The 20,716-nt window shown below is 37.0% G+C and overlaps 2 long non-coding RNA genes across 2 annotated transcripts; both read left to right on the top strand.

Annotated features, from left to right (window-relative positions):
- The first annotated feature begins 2,688 nt into the window (after positions 1-2,688).
- Positions 2,689-9,770, top strand: LOC120337741 (uncharacterized). The gene is made up of 3 exons (XR_013480427.1): positions 2,689-2,875; positions 2,983-3,096; positions 8,451-9,770. It is a non-coding gene; the product is annotated as an uncharacterized LOC120337741 (long non-coding RNA).
- On the top strand, positions 4,216-5,818 carry LOC120333817 (uncharacterized). Its single transcript, XR_013480397.1, has 3 exons — positions 4,216-4,739; positions 5,045-5,105; positions 5,409-5,818. It is a non-coding gene; the product is annotated as an uncharacterized LOC120333817 (long non-coding RNA).
- Positions 9,771-20,716: the final 10,946 nt, after the last annotated feature.

The following is a 20,716-nucleotide window of genomic DNA, read 5'->3' as shown; positions in this document are numbered from 1 at the left end:
AGCGCATATTTTTTGAAAGCTAAAAAACAAATGGATGACCAATGAATCACAATTTTTTCACACAGATAAGAAGTTGAAGTTTTACCCAGCGTGCGAAGACTGCGATAACTCGTGAACTCAACTCAGTTGTTTTACTAAAATAAAAAATTACAAATGACATTTAATGTGACACTTGATGTTGCATTACGCTTGATAACATTTCGCACATGCGTCACTGAATATTTTCTAAATGTGCATCACTGATCTCATACCTGACATGGACTGGGAATTAAATAAGAAGCCGTGGTCCGTCATATAATTATATATATCATATCGGCTTTCCGCATTCAAACTATGTAAATTCTATCTCATATTTATATTCTGGAATGCGCCATGCTGGAGGAAGTTTTTTTCTTCGGACAACTGGAATATAACTGTTTTCGAATTCCAATTCTCCTATTAAGCTAAGTTATTAGTTTTCTGAGAAAATATTTAGTCTCTATTATTTTAAAAATACGTCGATAGCGTTTTGCAAGACAATTTTATTCACACAAAGTAGCAAATAATATTTCTGCACTAGAAGTTCAAATTATTTTTCATGAATTTCATTTGGAGTTCAGTTCGGCAAAAATAATTTGTTATGTCAAAATATTTTGCAGAAAATGATAAGATTCAGAAATATAATACCGGAGCAAAGTTAATGAGAGACGACGTTCTAAAAAGGTATTCGTCGGTAAAAAAGTTAAAATAGCAAAAAGAGAGGAAATTCTGCAAAAAAAAAAAATAAGGAAAAGTAATATCAATCCATTCCGGCCAACTATTTTTATATCAAGACTCTTCTGTACTTTGGTTTTATGGTTAATTTTGCTTTCAAGTTTTCTAAATAAATCTAAATTTGCATAAAACAATTCATCATAAAATGAAAATTTTTACAAAAGACACGACTGTGGAGTCGGAGTTGAGCAAGTTCCCACTCGAGCAAGAGACTGAATTTGTCGGAATTGTAGATTTTCAATGTTTTCAGAATAAGTCAAAAAACTCCTCATAGATTAAAAAAAAACATCCCTTTTACTCAGCGTTCTTAACTGTCTATTAACGAAAGTGCGTTGTCAAAATTAGAGTTTGTCTGATTCACAGTCTTATCAAAAAAAGGGTTCAATGGCAATTATTCGAAGACGATGTCTTTTTATACTTTTTTATTTCTTTAAATATTAGGTTAAAGATACGAACCTTTTTTTTAGAAAGTATCGAACAGTTTTGTAATTCACCGAAATTTACTGAATACGAAATATATATTTGTATAAACTAAATCGCTAACATTTCAAGATTATTTACATTCACTCAGAAACAAATTGTGTTAAAATAATAAACTCACACATTTTTTTGAAAACATCTAAGAATTAAAATATAGTTTGTTCAGTAGAAATCTAACAATGAATGCAGTTTTATGGGAATTCTTACCCAAGAAAACACGACAGACAGACAATTCAAATAATTGAGCGTTAAATCGCATCGGTTCAACATACATGACTCAGATTTGAACTCAGTGGAATTGATTGTGTGGAGCAAATAAGAGAGCATGGTCACCGATTCATCGGCTCGTCTCTTTTCAATTTAATTCCAAATCTTATTCAAAATGTCATGCAAACATACAATCTTATAATAGGCCGACTGTGACAGGCTCATTTTGATCTTTGTATCACAGTTCAAGCGGAGCCAAAACAAACGATTCTTAGTTTTCCAAGTATAAGCAACCCACTGTGCAGAGCCTTGTTCAGAGTGAGGATTTGAACATCTCAGGTTTTCGCGCAAACTCCATCATCGTGACGTTTTGAATGCATTTATCAAATAGAAGTATCAACTGTGAAAATAGTCATTTAAAATTTCAGTTAAGTTACTAGGGCGAATATCAATTACTCTTAAACTCAATTAATCTGACGTTTTTGTTCATTCATTATTCACTAGACAGACCTATTTATAATTCATTTTCACAGATGGCTCCGGTAAGTGAATTGGTAGTTCCGGTATTAAAAGAACCTTGATCGTTGTTTTCCTGGTCTTGCCTGACAACGATAGCAACACTCGGGCGCGATGCAATGGCAACCGGATAATCAGGAGTATTTGTTATCGAGTACCGGTACCGGTATTGGTCCTTCATCCCTAAATATGATTTTTTATATTTACTTTATTTGTCTAAGTGCAAACTTTTCCGCAGCCCAAATTCAACCCGTTGGACGACTTAATCCAATAATCTGAATAGTTGCACATTTGTGAACCTTCTTTCTGATGAATTTCAACAAATCTAAACACAGATCTCAATTGGCTGAAATCTAAAATATGTTTTAACAATTGCCACAATCAAACTGAAACTAAAGTTTGATGTTTTTGGGTAAAGAATAGCTCAAGGATTATTGTTTTCCCTTTTTGTTTTTATAACACTTTAAATAAAATTTTGTTTCTGAAGTATAACTTTTTACGCCACACATGGGAGATGCGACATGGCCAGCCAGTCTAGGTGCGCAAAATTTTTGCACGCGGTCCGAGAACATTGCCCAACCCTGCTCTAGTTCATATTTTCAGCTTTGTTGAGAAATAAATTACTGATTTCTGAATAATATCTATTTTGTTTTAAAATTCAATAGAATTATATTGGGTATATATTAATATGATTTATTTTCAGTGTATAGGCCTATGCTATGTAAGCTTAATTAAGTGTTATTATATTTTAAAGTGAATTGGAAAGTAGACCGTTAGCAAAAAAGATTCGGGCGACTGGGCGAAGCCCATCTCTGTACAATGACTGCCAAATGTGCATGCAACTGTGCAATGCCCAGCGACTCTAAAAGCATGAAGTATTGTACGACACATCCTTTACAAGTATTTGGACATATTTTGTGTAATATCCATTTTTTTCCGGTCATTCTAAATAATTATTACTGATTAGATATTCTGTCAAGTGTCAGTATTACCATTGTTTAATAATATATACCATTTTTATAACAGGCCCCATGACAATGGACTGGAAAATTCACCTGCTTCAATTCCCTCTTTCACGCAATCATACACTGTGTCATTTCAAGCATCCCAATGTTTCAATGCGGACAATGCCCAAAACAGGTATTTTTGTTTTATAGTTTGATAGTAGCTCCTTGCATATCTGTGCCATAAAATATTGCACAATAGCTAGATATATCGGTATCGGAGTATGATCATTTTCATTTTTTTGTCGCCTTATTATTGAATCCGGACAATAAAATACCTTCGGCGATAGCATCCACTACGTCCTCATCTGGTTAGTTTAAATAAATCGACATTCTCGTGCTGTTAATCTGGAATTTCAATGCTTATCATATTTGCATTATCATATATGGATTGAATATTACGCTACAAGAAAAAGTCATTATAGGCTATTTTAACCAATGCGCAAACGCGGCGACCGCTCGAAAGGCATTGCATGGTAATTTAAGATTCCCGACGTTGATGCGATTTTACTACCCCGACTTATTAACCGATTATATGCAAAAACCCCTTTTTTCATGCTTAAAAACAGGCCTCGTCTTATTCGCCGGGTAGACTTATTCGCCGGAAAATACGGTAATTAATATTAATGAAAAATTTATATTCTGGTAATTAGTATAGGCCAGTGGTCGGCAACCTTTTTCAAGTGACGGACCGGTAAAGCATGACCAAACTTTTGGCGGACCACCTTTATACAAACGAACCTAGCCAATGCAATACAGTACATTATACGCATTAGAGAATTTATGTTGACAATATATATACTAAAACGACGGCGATGCTATTTAATGCGATATATATCTGTATTTGTTTGATGGCCATTAACCGTTCCCATATTCCGAGATAAGGTCGACATTGACATACGTAACGTGTTTCCCACATCCAACCTATTTCGTTTTTGTAAGTATCAATATTGAAAACCAGGCCATAGTCAATAGTCAATTTTATTTTTTCCAACCAGCAAAAAAATAACATACAAAATCAAAAGATAAACAAAATTTAACACACATTTTTACTGGGGAAGGGAAGCCGCGGGGAACCAAATTTGGTTATCGAGCAGCGACACCCAAGATTCGTCATCTAATTTAATTTGGAAACTCGGAAGTTAGGGCCCGTTCACACTGACGCATAGGTCATTATGTTTGAAGAATAAAATGTACCGGTACAGGTTTGAAAATCCCATCCCATCGGATAACTCGTAGGGTATTCCCTGATTAATCGGGTAAGTAAAGGTCTGAAATGCTGATACGTGTTGTATATATTGTCTAGAAATAGCCTGAATGCGAACACTATAAACACTAATAAGTAGTTTATATATAACCATGGTTTAAATAGGCGCAAACATGCAAATGGCAATGAATTATAAATAGGCCATATTACAGGATGAAAAGGACGCGGGAAATCAGTGGTGGTTATCGAGCAGCGGCACGTATAAAATAACTCTGGACACTATATTATAAAGAAGAAAAAGTCAAATACAGTGTAAATAAATTGGAAAATAAAATGCATACAATATCTCGAGGCAATCTGCTATAATCAACAGTCGCTCACTTCAACAAAACACGACTCTGAACACCACTAACTTGGTAACCATGGAGATGGTATTAATGGACTGTGTCACAACAATACTATTGCTGTATTGTGATGCGCATTGTCTAACAGTCGGCAATAAACGTCAGATTCCGAAGGAGTAACACTGGCTTTCAATTAGACGCGGTGGATATTGAGAGCAAAGAAAACAGGTAATAAAATCTTGTAGCATTAAATAGAAAGACGGAATATCTGTGACGCTAAAATTAAATTAAACGAGATACGGTAACGTGGTAGGTACCGGTAACGGTACTCAGTGCTGCAGTGATATACTGTATATCAATGCAGACGTGGTCCATTAAAAGAATAATTTGCACTGGACAACAGTTTGAACATATAAGGACAGCGTAATGAGAAAATTTGTAATGCAATAATTACGTCAATTATCACAGCTAAGCCATATTTACAGTACTTGGTCATTAGGAATAGTTCAATAACATTATTCACTCTGTTTTAGGTGAGGGTATGAAAACAGTAATACAACAACTTAGGAGACAGATTGTTTCAAACAATTGGAAGTAAGTCCACAAAAACATTAATGTTAATAGGACATGTTTTGTTTGCTTTTTAACATATGAATAACATGTGTCATCAATGCTCAGGGCATTGATTCAATTACAGAAATCAGATATGAACTCATTCACTACATTAAAGTAAATACAGTAATGAACGTTTGTCATATAAAGATACAAGAGCTATAAATTGAGAAAGATTGTTGCTGTAAAGTAATGAAGACATAATATATTAACTATTGCAAGTATACAGTAATTACTAGGTCATTGAAGTGATTCAATAACCTTTCACATTATATTTTTTTTCAGGTGGTGTCATAAAAGCAGCCACAATAAAGATCTTGGTCGGGTTGTTACAAACATTCGAAGTAAGTCGACACGAAATTCTTTTTCATATTTGATTTGAAAAGTTGGTATGACATGCTTCGTAAATCAGCACGGAGAGCATTCCACATAATAACACCCTTATATTTGAGTGAATTTTGAGTTTTAGTGTAAGTCTGTCGAGGTACATGGAGTGATGAAGTGGATGCTGATCTAGTGTTATAATTGTGAACATTGCTTTGCTTGACAAAATAGTTATTAAATGCCTGTGGCAGGCAACAATTGTGGAATTGGTGCATCAACTTACCAATTTCTAGATGATAAATATCGGTATACTTCAGGACACCAGTTTCATGATACATAATATTCATGTTAATATGAGCAGTAGGCCTATAGAGAATTTTAACGGCTTTACATTAATAATAAGATTTCTGGAAAGTTAACAATGCCTTTATCATTTTGTTTGGGAGATTTTATTCGGACTGATGAGAGACATTCTTTTATGGGCGTAGAAAAAACAATCGACCCAGCATTATTGCGACATACTGACATGACAATTGTTTATGAAGTCAGACATGCTTTTCAATAGAGTTGTGCAGCAGTCGGCAAACTTCCTATACCTGCGGGCCAAACATGAACATTTCCGGTAGCGCGCGGCCCGCAATATTTCAGCTTTCGAACAATCGCTACATCAAATAAACTTCGAATTATGGCGCATTCGCATTACTGCCCTTCCATTGCTGTGTTGAAAGCCGGTCCCAATGAGACGTGTATGTGGCGTGTTTTATTGATATATTATCCAACAATACATTGTTTTTATTGGACACGTAGTGGACATAACGATCGTTTCAATATTATGTTGTTGTTGTTGTTGTTGTTCTTGTTCTTGTTCTTTGCCACGTTTTTAAAAAGTCGCTTTTCTATTTGATTACTGGACTAATTGCTTTGAAATTTTCAGTGGTTGAAGATGAAATTTTTCTCCAGAAGGCTATTACTTTTATTTATTTCAAATATTTCTGTTAGCTCTGTAAGATTTGTTTTTGTTTGCTATGACGTCACTAAACGTTCTAGGGGTATCGGACGCCATTTTGTGTCCAACGGACCATCTTGCAATTTCAATTCACGCTGTCACAAGACAGGACCTTCTAAAGATAGAGAAGTTCTGGTACCGTAACACAGCGCGGTGACACTGAACTAACTCGTAGCTGTCGAAAGCTTGAAAATCCATACAAATATGAGAAATAAAAAGATGAAACCTGGCAGGTGGGTAGAGTTGTGTTTCTTTTAACCATATTTGAAAGTTTCGCGTTTTTACATTTGAAGGAGGGGGAATAGGGGGTGTGCATTTCCGATACGTCGATAATATCTTTGTCAACCAATTTGCGGCCACCGTGTTTTCGTCTGTTTGATTGCTGTGATGTGGTGCTTTGTTTATAATTTAACGAGTTTTGTTCGAAATAACCGTGTTCTTGAAATATATCCTATAATATCTTTGTCAACCAATTTGCGACCACCGTGTTTTGTCTGTTTGATTGCTGTATGGCTGCGTATGCGATATTCTCGACGCAGCATAAACGATGATCAAGGCTTGAAATCCGTGGTCGCACACTGGTCGTTCGGTCGCAAATACGTCTTTCGAGTGCCGTACTTTGGGGATTTGTATAGCTTTAACCCTTTGTCGTAGAAAGTTAATACGAGGTTTAGCGTGTGGAATAAATGCCGCGGTGAAAAAATTAACGGGTTAGATATATTGGTTTTTGTTTTATAGCGGTTTGAATAAAATTGTCCGCAGACTGGCTACACCACCCTAGGCCTGGTGAGTTGTCCGTGTAGTCGAATTGTCCATCAGCCCTAAACGGCTATGACAGTAACTGTACCAAAAATTGTACCCCGATTCGGCTGGTGTTAAGTTGACGCATGTTATTTAGTAACGTTTTTATGTGAAATGTTTGACTGTGGTTCGGTACCTGATCCGATAATACGGTACATAATTGACTCATATCACGAGATATTTCAACTGATGTTTCAATTGTCACAGGACCTAAAATATCTATGACAGTCCCTGTACCGTCACGGTACCCCGATACAGGTACTGGTAAGTCACCGCCGGTATGTTAGTCGTTGGTCACCGCATATGATTTTTGGGGAATTGTTCTGCGTGCCCATATATTTGAGCATTGCTCTCTTGTTTACTCATTATCAATGTGAAAGATGATGTTTTTATGGCAACTTGTCGTCCGAATGATAATCTGACAAGCGAGTACAAAATTTAATCTAAGTGTAATGCATTTTAGATAAAGCTGCTCAAGGCCATATGTTTTTCCGAACGTGCACCTTACAGGTTTTGCAGATGAGCTGTGGCTCAGTCACGGGTCGCGGGGTCAAATTTTCGACGACTCTTTTTGTAACGAGTATAACATTGAAACCTTTAACAACTGCGATGCTGGCTGGGCATATCGAGCAAACCGGTTTTGGAATGCGCATGGAAGAAAAATATTTTTCCGTTCAAGCACTTTGGAATGCTCGACCCTCGTCGCTCCGTTTCCCAGACATTTTCAAATTTTAAAAATCAAAATTAACTCGAACGACATACAACTGACGCTACTTGTTAAATAACAAGCGCCTTACGGCAGCACTTGTCACCACATAAATCCGTGTAGAGACAATATTAAATTTGAGATCAATTTTTGTTTTATGTATTAAATGTCGGGTCGTTCAAGGGCCGCAACATATTAGCTCGCGGGCGCATTTGGCCTGCAGTTTGCCGACCCCTGGTGTTGTGTTTGTCTGGTTTACTGTTGGATGCTGTTTTTTAGTCGTCGGGTTTGTGGTTATATTGTAGAGGTTTGATTACGGCCTTGTTCGTTATTGTGTCACCTCTCTGCGGACCGGCAGTAACCTTTTCGCGGACCGGCAATGGGCCGCGGCCCGGTGGTTGCCGACCACTGGTATAGGCCATTCGTTCACGTTTATCATCTGGAAGGCAATCATGTACTATACATTGGGTAACACTAAATTGATTTTCAGAGATCGAGCCATGCTCCAATCCAGTCCATGGCAAAATTGTTGGGACAGGCGGTAGAAACTCTTATGCTACAAGCTACGGCATCTGCAAGTTTCCACTGATTATAGTGTGGACTCGGACATACCGGAATTTATGAAATTCATTGTCAATTCATTGTCTGATTACATTTTGATCCAGAATACATTCAAGGATTAAAAAATGGCTCGTAAGTTGAATATTTTTATAGGCTGATTACGGACACTTTACGGCGGTGGTTCCCAAACTTTTTTTTCCGCGACCCCAATTTTTGTAAAATCACAGACTACAGATACTTGCGACCCCACACCGAGAAAACATTAAAAATCAATTTATTCTATTCTGAATATTCTATTTAATCATTCTGATGAAAATCGACTGTAAGTTTGCGGGGCGTTGGTGTAACGTGGTTGTACTTAACTGTTTAGTTCAGTGGTTCCCAACCTTTTTACCCCAGCGGGCAAGCAAAATTAATTAAAAAGAGTTCGCTGACCGGTAACACATGCCATCGTATGAAGACCACGATGTAAAAATCTCTGAGATTCAAAATATTTGTTTAGTTTTAGTACAATGTTAAAATATTGCAGATTACTCCATAATTAATTCGAAAGCTAAACAGAACATGAAAGTAAAATAGGTGAAAATACCTTTGCTGGGTCTCATCTTATTGAGTGCCTTTTATTTTTTGTCGTTTTGTTTTTGACTGCATGAAGGGCTTCGAAATTATGTATGAAATACAATATGCCCCATATTTTCGCTTCGTGTTCAAGGAAGATTATTTAAATGTCTAAATACGATCCGATTGCAATATTAAAATTGTTCACTTTTATACGAATGCGATGTGGACAAAACACATATGTGTATATTTTAGAGTAGATGCTCACGATAATTAACATAGAGCTTTTGCAACGAATGGAAACCTTTTCATTAAATGTATTCTCATAATTGTGCTTATTTACTCATTCCAGATAGGATATTTGTCAAGTCTCGGAGGTTGCTCCAAGAAAGACTGGATTGGAGAATCATGAGCTCAGTTATAACAAATTTACTCGCCCGCTCTTTCAACTGTGCAGGACGCGGTGGATAAGGAGTGAGTGGGACGCCCTTAGTTTCTGCTATTAAAGGTATGTAATATGTTTATCATATTGTACCACCATCTTTCTCTGCTCTGCTACCCTCTTCTATTTTATAAGTATAAGATTATTTTGACTCCAAATCAGCTTAAGGTAATTCATAAAGGAAATGAACAAAAATTGATTAAACAGAATCTGACAATCTGGAGTGAAAACAAAACCTTAATTAAGATTAAAGCGTAAAGAATAAAAGGTTTTGCCAAAAAGTTGCCTATCGTGTTCATGAATTAAATTAAGTCACACACACACAACAACAACAGAGATAAAAACAGGCGAGAAAATTTAGATAAGTTGGGTATATTAAACTAGTAAACCGAACTAGTAAACAAAATGTACTTGCCAGTTGCCACTCCATTCATTTTTGGACACGTTTAGTGGCCATAACGATCGTTTCAAAATTTTGTTGTTATTGTTATTGTTGTTATTTGTCTCCGTCTCCATTTTTAAAAAATCGCTTTTCTCTTCGAATACTGGACCATTGCTTTGAAATTTTCAGTGGTTAAAGATTAATGTTTTCGCTAGAAGGCTATTACTTTTATTTATTCCAAAATTCTGCGTGAATTCTATGAAATTTGATATTTCGTCTAAAATTTTGCTGTATTATTTTTTATCCATGGGAACACGGATTTTAGTCAGTGTCATGACTGGCTGTACGTTTTGATTCTGCAAAATTCTTGCTACTGGAAATTCAGAACTTTTTTGAGGGTACCGGTAGCGTCAAAGGTACCGGTAAGGACTGATTCGCTCTGGTCTAACGTGTCCATATATTTGTGCGTAGCTCTCTTGTTATCATTATGATTGTCAAATTGAATAATGATTTTGTAAACAACTGTGGACAGTAAAGAAATTGAATGTAGATTTTGAATACAAAAGTGAACAGTATTGAAAAATATTTATTAAGGAGATATCGCCAAGCTGATTATGGTTAGAGTCAAGTGCCAAATTGCCAATCCAATGTTGCCAGAGTTTGGTGCATAATGGCGAACAGTGGTTTCCGAACTTATTTGTATCATCGCTCCCTTACAGTACTTTTTAAATTATCACCCCCCCCCTAGCACAACAGCAAATGATGAAGTTACAACTAAATTTATTGTAAATCAATTAAACAAATAGACAAACATGGTGCATGATGTTTCTAATAAGATAGATGAATTTCAACAAGGAATATTTCAAGACATTTTAGTCAGATAAAATCTCAAATTATCATTATTCCCTCCAACAAATATTCCCCTCAAAACGTTGTCTACGCCCCCCTTGCGGAATCAAGAATTTCTGTATTTCTCAATTATTATCGTCTTGTCAATGTAAGCTTCACTAACACATTTGCGACTGCAGAATCTTGGCTTAAGATTCCTACTCTGAAAATTTGTTGGGATGCAGTCATTCAGACTAGGCTTTGAACTCTGGTGCTGTAATTTGCTAATACTCCAATTTAACACAGAATTTTTATATTTTCAGCTCTGGATGATCTGGCAACGAACTCCGATTCATTATATTACATGTATACATATTTGTAAAATAAAGGCATTTTGTTATCTTTTGTATTTTATTATATAAATAATGTTAGATTAGGGGGAAATTTCTATGTAGTATAGATCCATACCCTGTCTGTACAACACATCGCCTAACTTGGCCCGACCATATGCCACGATTGTATTAGAACGTGTCGCCTACGTAGGCCCGGCCATATGTCACGATTGTGTTACAACGTATCGCCCACATTGGACCGGCCATATTTCACGATTGTGTTACAACGTATCGCCTACGTTGGCCCGACCGTTTGCCACGGTTGCATTACAGCGAATGGACCGACGTTGGCCCAGCGGCCAAATCTTCGCTGGAACATGGTTGTTCGCCATTATTGGGCCGGTGGTTCGAACAACGTTCGGCCATGGTTGTTCCGACGTAGTTGTGCTATCTGGGTTAGGGATGGATTATTTTCAGTCTTGATGTCATTATTTCCAAAATTATTGGTTAATTTGTTACAAAAACAATAAAAGGCTTGGTCATATCATGTACCAATGACTGATTTAATTTAGGCTGTTCTGATTGGTTAATAGAGCATCCGTACATTTGCTTTGAGGAGAAAACATTCATAAAAATTGTTGTTTGACTACTATATTATGAACATTGTGTGGCAGCTGATGGCTGTTTGAACCTCTCGTCAACCATGAGAAGTCTAGCAGCTCTTTTTCCACATGACCATATCCCATTGGATTAAAATCTGCAAGTCTTGGATAAAATGTGGCCACGTTCCAGTCTATGTGTTGGTAAATAAGTCGATGAAATTACTATGAACAAATGAGCTGAATTTCCTATTTTATGATGATGAGTTTGGGACACCAAGCTTGGGTAACATTTTGAAGTAGTCAATCAGTGAAATATAAACGGAAAGGCTTACACAGCCATGTAAGGAGGTTGACAAAACCCCAGTTTGGAAACCTGACCAAAAGGCATTATAAAAGGTGGACATTGGTTTTGAACCTACGGCCATTTTCTGATTTAGATATTAGTTTAATCTGACTCACCTTCTGTCTATCATCAATCTTTGGATCAGGAGCGACGTTTTGAAGTTTGAATCCGAGAGCGTCCAACCAACTGCTGACTTTTGTCATCTTATCATACGGTGGGACTGGGTTCACTGGATCGTAGACCTGGAGATTAGAAGATTAGATTAGATAACGATCAGTCATTTAATCGGTAGTTCAGAGGGAGACTCTGGATCAGATCAAGTAATCATGCAATGATAAAGTGAAAGTTGACAGCACATCAAATCAAGGTGATGACAGGAGACAGGTAGGAAGGGAGCACGAGTTTTTTATATTTCAATTTAAAGGGGGCATAAGTGGAGTAACGTAAACTGAGGGGAATAGTACACCTTTAAATTATAAGGAATTTTGAGTTTGACTTAATAAAAAAGTTTTACAAATAGATTAGAATTTGTCGAGGGGTGGGTGTTAATCTCTTATACAGGGGGTATCAACCCGGGATTCGTGAACCCCCAGATGTTCACGATAAGATTTCCATGGTTACTTAAACGGTAGTCGAGATTTTGTGTGCTGCTATTTTTAATATCCTTCATTACCACAAGAGGAAAACACGTGCCGATTGAAACTAGATGCCAAATGAAACGTAGATTTTTACTGATGTTGCGTTGTTGTGATTGTGACGCAACAATGTGTCATTCACGGCTTTGCAGGCAAACTGTGAAATCTCAAAAGACAGCGTGCTGCGAGCATTGGAGGAAAGAATTATGCTTATTAAAACTTGGGAGAGATTTTAAGAATTCATCAGTTGGGCGGAGGACAAGGGCACCGTGGCGTAGCAAGACTCCCATGGGCCCTCCCGCAAAAATATTTCGTGGAAATGACCCTAAAAACTCTCGGACATAAGCTAAGACAACGTTTTTTTTATTTCGTCAAAAAGAATAACATGTCGGTATAAAAAGGCAATGGCAACCTAAAATTTGCGTTTCCGCGTTAGCAAACTCATTCACCATCTTCGCCAGCTGGCATTGTGACGTAACAAAACGATCTGAGCAGAACTGACATCAACATTATAAGATGTGCATTACTGGTTTTGCAATGCAGCTTTTGATTTTGCAGCTTAACCCCCCCAAGCGACCGCGGGGGTTGCGGGGGTGGATGCCACGCCACTGCAAGGGCAATTAATGATATCAACACGAAGATTTAATTTGGTTACATCTGGTCAATCTGACCGACTAGGAGTCCCGCTTTCAAGTTGAAATCACTCGGTTAAGTGATCACCAATTATGGAAACGGAAAATTCAGCGAGTTTTTGGCCCTGATTCAAGGTAATTCAACGCTTTTTAATTTGCGTTGTTTCAGTTTTCAGAGAAATATGGGGGAGAGAATTTCGATTGAAATTTTGAGCAAAGCCAAAATCCAGCGTGCTGTTTGTCCCTGAATCACGGTATTTTTATGGGGCTGTATGTGTATTATCTCGGTTTTAAGATTCCTGTAGAAAGTATTTTGATTTCAGTTGTCAACAGAGCCAGTAGTCAAAGTTTTACATGTCTTTTAATCGTGGTATTTTGTTGCATTATCGAGTGTGTTGTCTCAGTTTTGGATGAAATCTAGATAGTGTTTTGATTGATATCATAAACAGGTACTTCACCTGTTCAACTCGTATTAACCTTTTTGAACCTGTTTAATTTCAGGAAATGAACATTTGAAACCGTTGCCTTTTTAAACTAGTATAACCCTGGCATCACATTTTGCACATTCTAACCATTGCTAACAAATTAAACCAAATATTACCTCCCAACTGAAAAGCTTGCGAACCCCTGGCATTAACATCTAAGACATTGGCTTAATTGTATTGTTTGCTTTCTACCAGTTGAACATGTTTTATTAGAATAGAAAAAAAATCTCGGAATCGTCGGATAAAGCTAACAGCAATTGTGAATGTCAAGCAGAGCTGAAATTGAGAGTGCTGTTTGTTTCTGAATCACGATATTTTCCTAAGTCTGTTTGTGAATTATCCCAATTTTAAGAGAACTGTAGTAATTACTTGGATTTCAGTTGTCAACAGAGCCAGAAGTCAAAGTGTTAAATATCTTCTAATCCCGGTATTTTGTTGCATTATCGTGTGTGTTGTCTCAGTTTTGGGAGAAATCTAGATAGCGCTTTGATTGATATCATAATCAGATCCTTGACTGATATATTCAGTGTTAAATTTGCTTTACATAATGTTATATAGACACAAACAAAATGGCTATTAGAAAACAGTCTCAGCGATTGTACATGAGCAGAGAAAGGCCACGTTGCATAACACAACAATACTCATTGATATTTCTGATTCAACTGTGAGTAATCGATATAAATAATATGTTAATCTGTTTAACTTGTTTTTAACTGTTTTGACCTGTTTTATTTTGGGAAATGAGCGTTTGAAACTTTTGCCGTTTTGAACTAGGATAACCCGACATAACCCACATTTTGCACATTCTAATCATTGTAAAACAATTTAAACCAAATATTACAGCTCTACCTAAGTCTCAAAGGCTTTAAAATCCCTGGAATTAACATCCAAAACATTTACTGAATTGTATTGTTTGCTTTCTACCAGTTGAACATGTTTTATTATAAAGAAAAAAATATCCCTGGAAACTTCGGCTAAAGCTAACAGCAATTGTCCATAAATCACGAGAAACAGTGATTTCCCTCTCCCCACGCTCTCTACAAGTGGTGAAAAAACATCACTCTGAAGTATATTTCAACAATAAAGCGTATGCCAAATATCGTCAAAGTGTATAAATGTTGCTGATTCGCGGTATATCGATTCATTATCATGTGTGTATCGATTGAAATTTCAAGCAGAGCTAAAATCGAGCGTGCTGTATGTTCCTAAATCACGATATTTTCACGAGTTTGTATGTGCATTTTCTCTTTTTTGAGAGAACTGTAGAACGTACTTTGATCAAAATTGTCATCAAAGCCAGGGCTCAAGGTGTTATATGCCCTTGGATTGCGGTATTATGGTACATTATCATGTGTGTTGTCTCAGTTTCCAGAGAAATCTAGACGATCCTTTGGGTAATATCATAATCAGGTCCTTGACTGATATATTCAGTTTTAAATTTGCTTTACATAATGTTATATTAACGGCAAACAAAATAGCTATGCAGAAAACCGTCTCAACGATTGCACATGAGCAGCGGCCAAGTTGCATAACACAACAATAATCACTGCTTTTTCTGGTTAAATTAAACTTTGAGTAATTGATATAAATAATATGATAACCTGTTCAACTTGTTTTTAATTTTTTTGACCTGTTCGATTTCAGAAAATAGGCGTTTGATACTTTTGTCGCTTTAAACTAGCATAACCCTGGCATCAGATTCTGCACATCCTAACCATTGCTAACGAGTTCAACACAATATCACTCTTACGGGCGTGGTAGTGCCGTGGTCATCATCGTTTCATAAAGATAGAAATAGCAGCATTTACCAACTCTCTTTTTTTGTGACGCAAGAGGTATCCTAAAATTGAAAAAAAAAAAAAATTCTCTTTTCACTCTAGAGTAGTGAGTGAGCTTGCATAGGATATATTCCGATGCGAATAGATTGAGGCTTCATTATAACCTATGCTGTTCGGAAATTGGGAATCGGCCTTCATTGAAGAAAAGTTGACTAAAAACTTGGATTCGAAATGAAGATTCCGATTCAATACATTCTTCTTATGTTTATCGAGACATTTCCATTCATTAAAGGTTAGTATAACCGCGCATACTCTGTTGGGTTTGCTTGCATGCCTGACTCTGTTTTATTGCTGCTCGGATTACATATTTGTATCAGAAAGAATATTTATTTAATCCGACGTGGAGGAGACCAGTGTGACGGTGTAAAGATATGGCAAACCTCGATCTCTTATTAAATGTTGGATTGGGTACAGAGAGAATCTAACTAAACTTTCGTTGCACTCCAAATGCGGAAACCGTCATTGAAACGAAAAATAAATGATGATTGTTCGTATTCAATGCGTTGCCGCTGCCGTGCCGTAGATCGTGTTAAATTTCCGTTCCTTCATCATAGTATAGATTTATATATGTGCGACACAGCGCTTTAGTTTTAGGATCTCCAAGGAGAGGATCACCACATTTGGAATGTTTTAGTTTTTGAAACTAAATTTTTGATATTGTAATATACATTCGAAATGTTATGTTCAGATTTAAAAATTTGGTTGTAGATTAGCGGGCCTGGTGGCCCATTGATAAAGCGATTAACTCGAAAATTTTGGCATCGCGTAGTAAAATCTCTGGTTCAATTTTATACCCACCATCTCACCTAGGGTGTGAAAAATTGAATAAGCAAGGCCGAATCGACCAGATTGCTGCCCGTCCCAAATACAGCAGCTAATTTCGTATCAGTTGCCGTTCACACAGCGAATTGTTCGGGAAGAAAGACGGATGAAACGTCCAATAAAAACCATCGAAGGGTGTTAAATAAACTACACAATTACCCGGAACTATCTAAATCCGAGACAAAAAGCCGAAAGCAGCAAATTATGAGGGATTTGACTTTTCTAAGATCTGCTCGCCAGAAAAATTGAAACTATCCTCTGAAAGCAGTAATTGAATCGCGGGTATCGATTCGCGCCATAAGGAAATACGTATTGAGTTAGTATCGTTATGAAAAAAGTTCAGTGACCTGATTTCTGTTTATCTTTTTTAAATCTATTTAAAATTGAACAATTTTGATCAATTTCTAATTTTAATTTAACAGGTGAGAAATGCTGGGCGCCTATGGTTTGCGACGGGCAACCTACTTGGAGAGACGTTAATACGGTGAGAGCTCTAGCAGTAGTTTCATATTGTTGGTATTGTTTGTAGCAATATACCTATTTTGTTTGAAATCTGAAAACAAAATGAGAAAATTGAACGTTTTAGCTATTTCTTTCATCTATAAGTACTGGAAATTTAAAACTTACTTTAATCGATAGCTTATCGCATATTTTCACGACGTATAGGAACACATGCTCAGCAAAGGGCGTATTGCACGGTTGTGCAACCTACATATCTATATATTTAGACATCTATCTTGCTCTATTTCAGACGGGACAGTGCACAAAAGACGAACAGAATGCTTTGAAAGGTTTGTTTCCACGATAAAAAAAAATTGAAAATCGATTGCTACTTTCCAATTTGTCAAACGGTCCGATGCCCCCAAACAATCGTTTCATTAGAAAAATTTCGAACCATTTTATATTTTTAATTGCGCCATTTTAAACAATCACATCATGACGTGTAGTTTAGCAATATTCATCTCAAATTCCTTTTCAACCAGAAAAAGGGAGGTTCATATCTTCTGATAAAAAAATTCACTGAATACGGTTTGTGAAACTGACGGCTTAATTCAAATTGTGTTTTTATTTAGGTTTCGCAGCTTTAACTGAAAAATTAGACGGTGTGGAAAGTAAGCTCCATCAATTAAAAAAGACGATGGAAGAATCAGAGACGTACTCAGTGTCGCCCTCTGTTGTAGATGTCAAGGAAACGACCACGCCCTCTGGTGCAGGTGTCAAAGACACGACCACGCCCTCTGCTGCAGGTGCCGAAAATAAGACCACGCCCTCACTTGCAGGTGTCAAAGAAACGACCACGCTCTCTGTTGCGAGTGTCAAAGAAACTACCACCTCTGAGGGTATGAAAATATATGTTCGTCCGGTATTGCATGCACTAGAATAGATATTAAAATAGTCCTCTTCAGTCATAGTAATCGGTAATATATCCACATTGCCGTTCAGCAACTCATTCTTACCTGAAAGTACTAAAGACTATATATACATATCTTACGATGAACTTCTAATATAAACTCAGTTTTTCACATAGGATTCAAAGACAAGAAAAGTACTTCGGCCCGTACTTCAACCGTCCCTGCTACATCCCTGTGGTCAACTAAGGAAGCCTTTTTCTCTACTTTTCGCCCACAAACTACAAAAGTCGAACAGAGTACAGGTTGGTGTGGCCATTTTTCACTCTAATAATATATTTCGTAGTTTGCTCATCCAGGCTAGTAAAATTTAAAAAAAAGTCTGGTCTGTAGTCTGCATCCTATATTGTTCTAATGTTTAGTTACAGTACGTACCTGCCCAGCACCTAAAACTCCAGACAACGGTACTGTAGACACTATGACCACACATGACCCCAAGTTTGGTCAGACAATCAAATATTCATGCAATGCTGGATATGTTCTTCAAGGACCAAACATTGGAAAATGCGAAGAAAACGGAACCTGGGGGGAAGTGCCCACTTGTGTAGGTAAGTGTTGACCATACCATTGTGTATTCAAGGATAATTTTCCAAACTCCAATTTGTTCGGTGGTTGGTGCCTTGTGATAATTTTAAGTTATATCTTTGTAACCAAACTCCCAATTACCTTGTGTGGTTTTTAGTTTAAAATCCAATAAGGGATAGTTATGTGGGAGAGGATTGCTGGACTCCTCGCTATTATAGAGTCTTTCACGTAACCGCTGGTCGTTTACGGCTTCCCCACAATCATGTCCATGCTTCTGAAACAAATATTACTATTTCTATATCGGGTTTGCTATATGATTAAACCGTCTCATGTCTTACATCTGCCATGCGATTTATACCGAAAATCCTATATAGAAATTCGATCTAATTCCAAATCGAAATCTGCCTCTTAAGAATTCTTAGAAAACTTGCTTTTGACTTTTTATTGATAATTTTAACTTGTTATCATTTGAAGTCAAACATTCCGACATTAGATTATCTCTGGACTTGTTTCAACCCGATGTCGATTGTGAAGTTCATCCGACTTTACAGCCCTGTTTAGAATAAAATAATATTCAGTTTAGGCCAGAATACAAAACTCAGACCCCCAATGACTTATGTTGTGTTTCAGTCGATCTCGCATGTGATTTTGAATCTTCAACCAACCCTACATGCGGCTACACGAGAGTTGAAGGAAGATTTAGGAGAGAATACAGAGATAATGACGTTACAGGTATTGTTTCAATATTAAATGCCTTGTTTAGTAAGGAAATTGCTCATGGTGAGTCACCTATTCTTCTGAGTGAGGGCCCGTAACTTTGCTTAGGGATGAGTCTCCTCTACCTTGAGCGAGTGCCTGCAACCTTGTCTTACAGATGAGTCACCTTTTCTTCTGAGTGAGTGCCCAGAACTTTGCTTACAAATGAGTCACCTTTTCTTCTGACTGAGTGCATGTAACTTTGCTTAGAAATGAATCTCCTTTACTTCTGAGTGAGTGCCCCTAATTTGCTTAGAAATGAGTCTTCTTTACGTCTGAGTGAGTGCCTATAACTTTGCTTACAAATAAGTCACTTTAACTTCTGAGTGAGTGTCCGTAACTTTGATTAAAAATGAGTCTCTTTTAGTTTCGAGTGAGTGCCTGTAACTTTGCAGAGAGAAAAGTCTCCTTCATTTTTGAGTGAGTGCCCGTAACTTTGCTTACAAATGAGTCACTTTTATTTCTGAGTGAGTGCAAGTAACTTTGCTTACAAATAAGTCACTTTTACTTCCGATCGAGTGCCGTAACTTTGCTTACAAATGATTCACTTTTATTTCCGAGTGAGTGCAAGTAACTTTGCTTACAAAAGGGTCACTTTTACTTCCGATCGAGTGCCACTTTTATTTCCGAGTGAGTTCATGCAACTTTGCACAGAGAAAAGTCTCCTTCACTTTTGAGTGAGTGCTCGTAACTTTGCTTACAAATGAGTCACTTTTACTTCTAACTGAGTGCATGTAATTTTTCTGCAGAGTAAATTCTCCTTCACTTCTGAGCGAGAGCATGTAATTTTGCTTACAAATGAGTCACTGTTATTTCCCAGCGCTCCAGAAGTATGTGTACCAATATCGAGATAACAAATTTTGTTCCCCTATTTTACATCAAGTTGTGTAAAAGGACTGAAACCTATGGGCAGGGGGTATATTCACTTGACTAACAAAGACAGTTCCCGAACTCGTAATAAAACTAAAATAAGGAAAATCGGAATAAAATTATGGTCTTACCCTGACCTGGTACACATACTACGGGTGACTGTTTTTCCGAGTGAGTGCCTGTAACTGTGCAGAGGGAAAAGTCTCCTTCACTTATGAGTGAGTGCCCGTAACTTTGCTTAAAAATGAGTCACTTTTACTTTTGAGTGAGTGCATGTAACTTTGCACAGTGATGAGTCTCCCTTATTTTAGAGTAAGTTCCCATAACTTGGCTCAGAGATGTATCTTTTTACTTCTGAGTGAGTGTCCGTAACTTGGCTCAGAAATGAGTCTCCATCACTTCTAAGTCAGTTCCCATAAATTTGCTCAGAGTAGAGTCTCCTCAACTTCTGAGTAAGTGCCCATAACTTTGCTCAGAGACGAGCTTTCTTTACTTTCAAGTAAGAGCTGATAAATTTTTAAATCAGTCTCTTTTACTCCTGTGTGAGTGCTTGTAACTTCTGACTATGCATAGAAAATTAAAGAATTTATTACTATTCTAGAATACTTGAATCAAATCTGGAACAGCGAATCATATTCTATTTGTATTTGCAGAGGAAGAAAGCCTACAATACGACTTAATCATATAGCGAATCAAAGCCTCTACGCGGCTACGCGGTGTTGCGCAGTCAGATTAT

Source organism: Styela clava, chromosome 14 (genome assembly GCF_964204865.1).
Source record: "Styela clava chromosome 14, kaStyClav1.hap1.2, whole genome shotgun sequence".
Taxonomy (NCBI): Eukaryota; Metazoa; Chordata; class Ascidiacea; order Stolidobranchia; family Styelidae; genus Styela; species Styela clava.
This window is presented reverse-complemented; position numbering and strand designations above follow the sequence as displayed.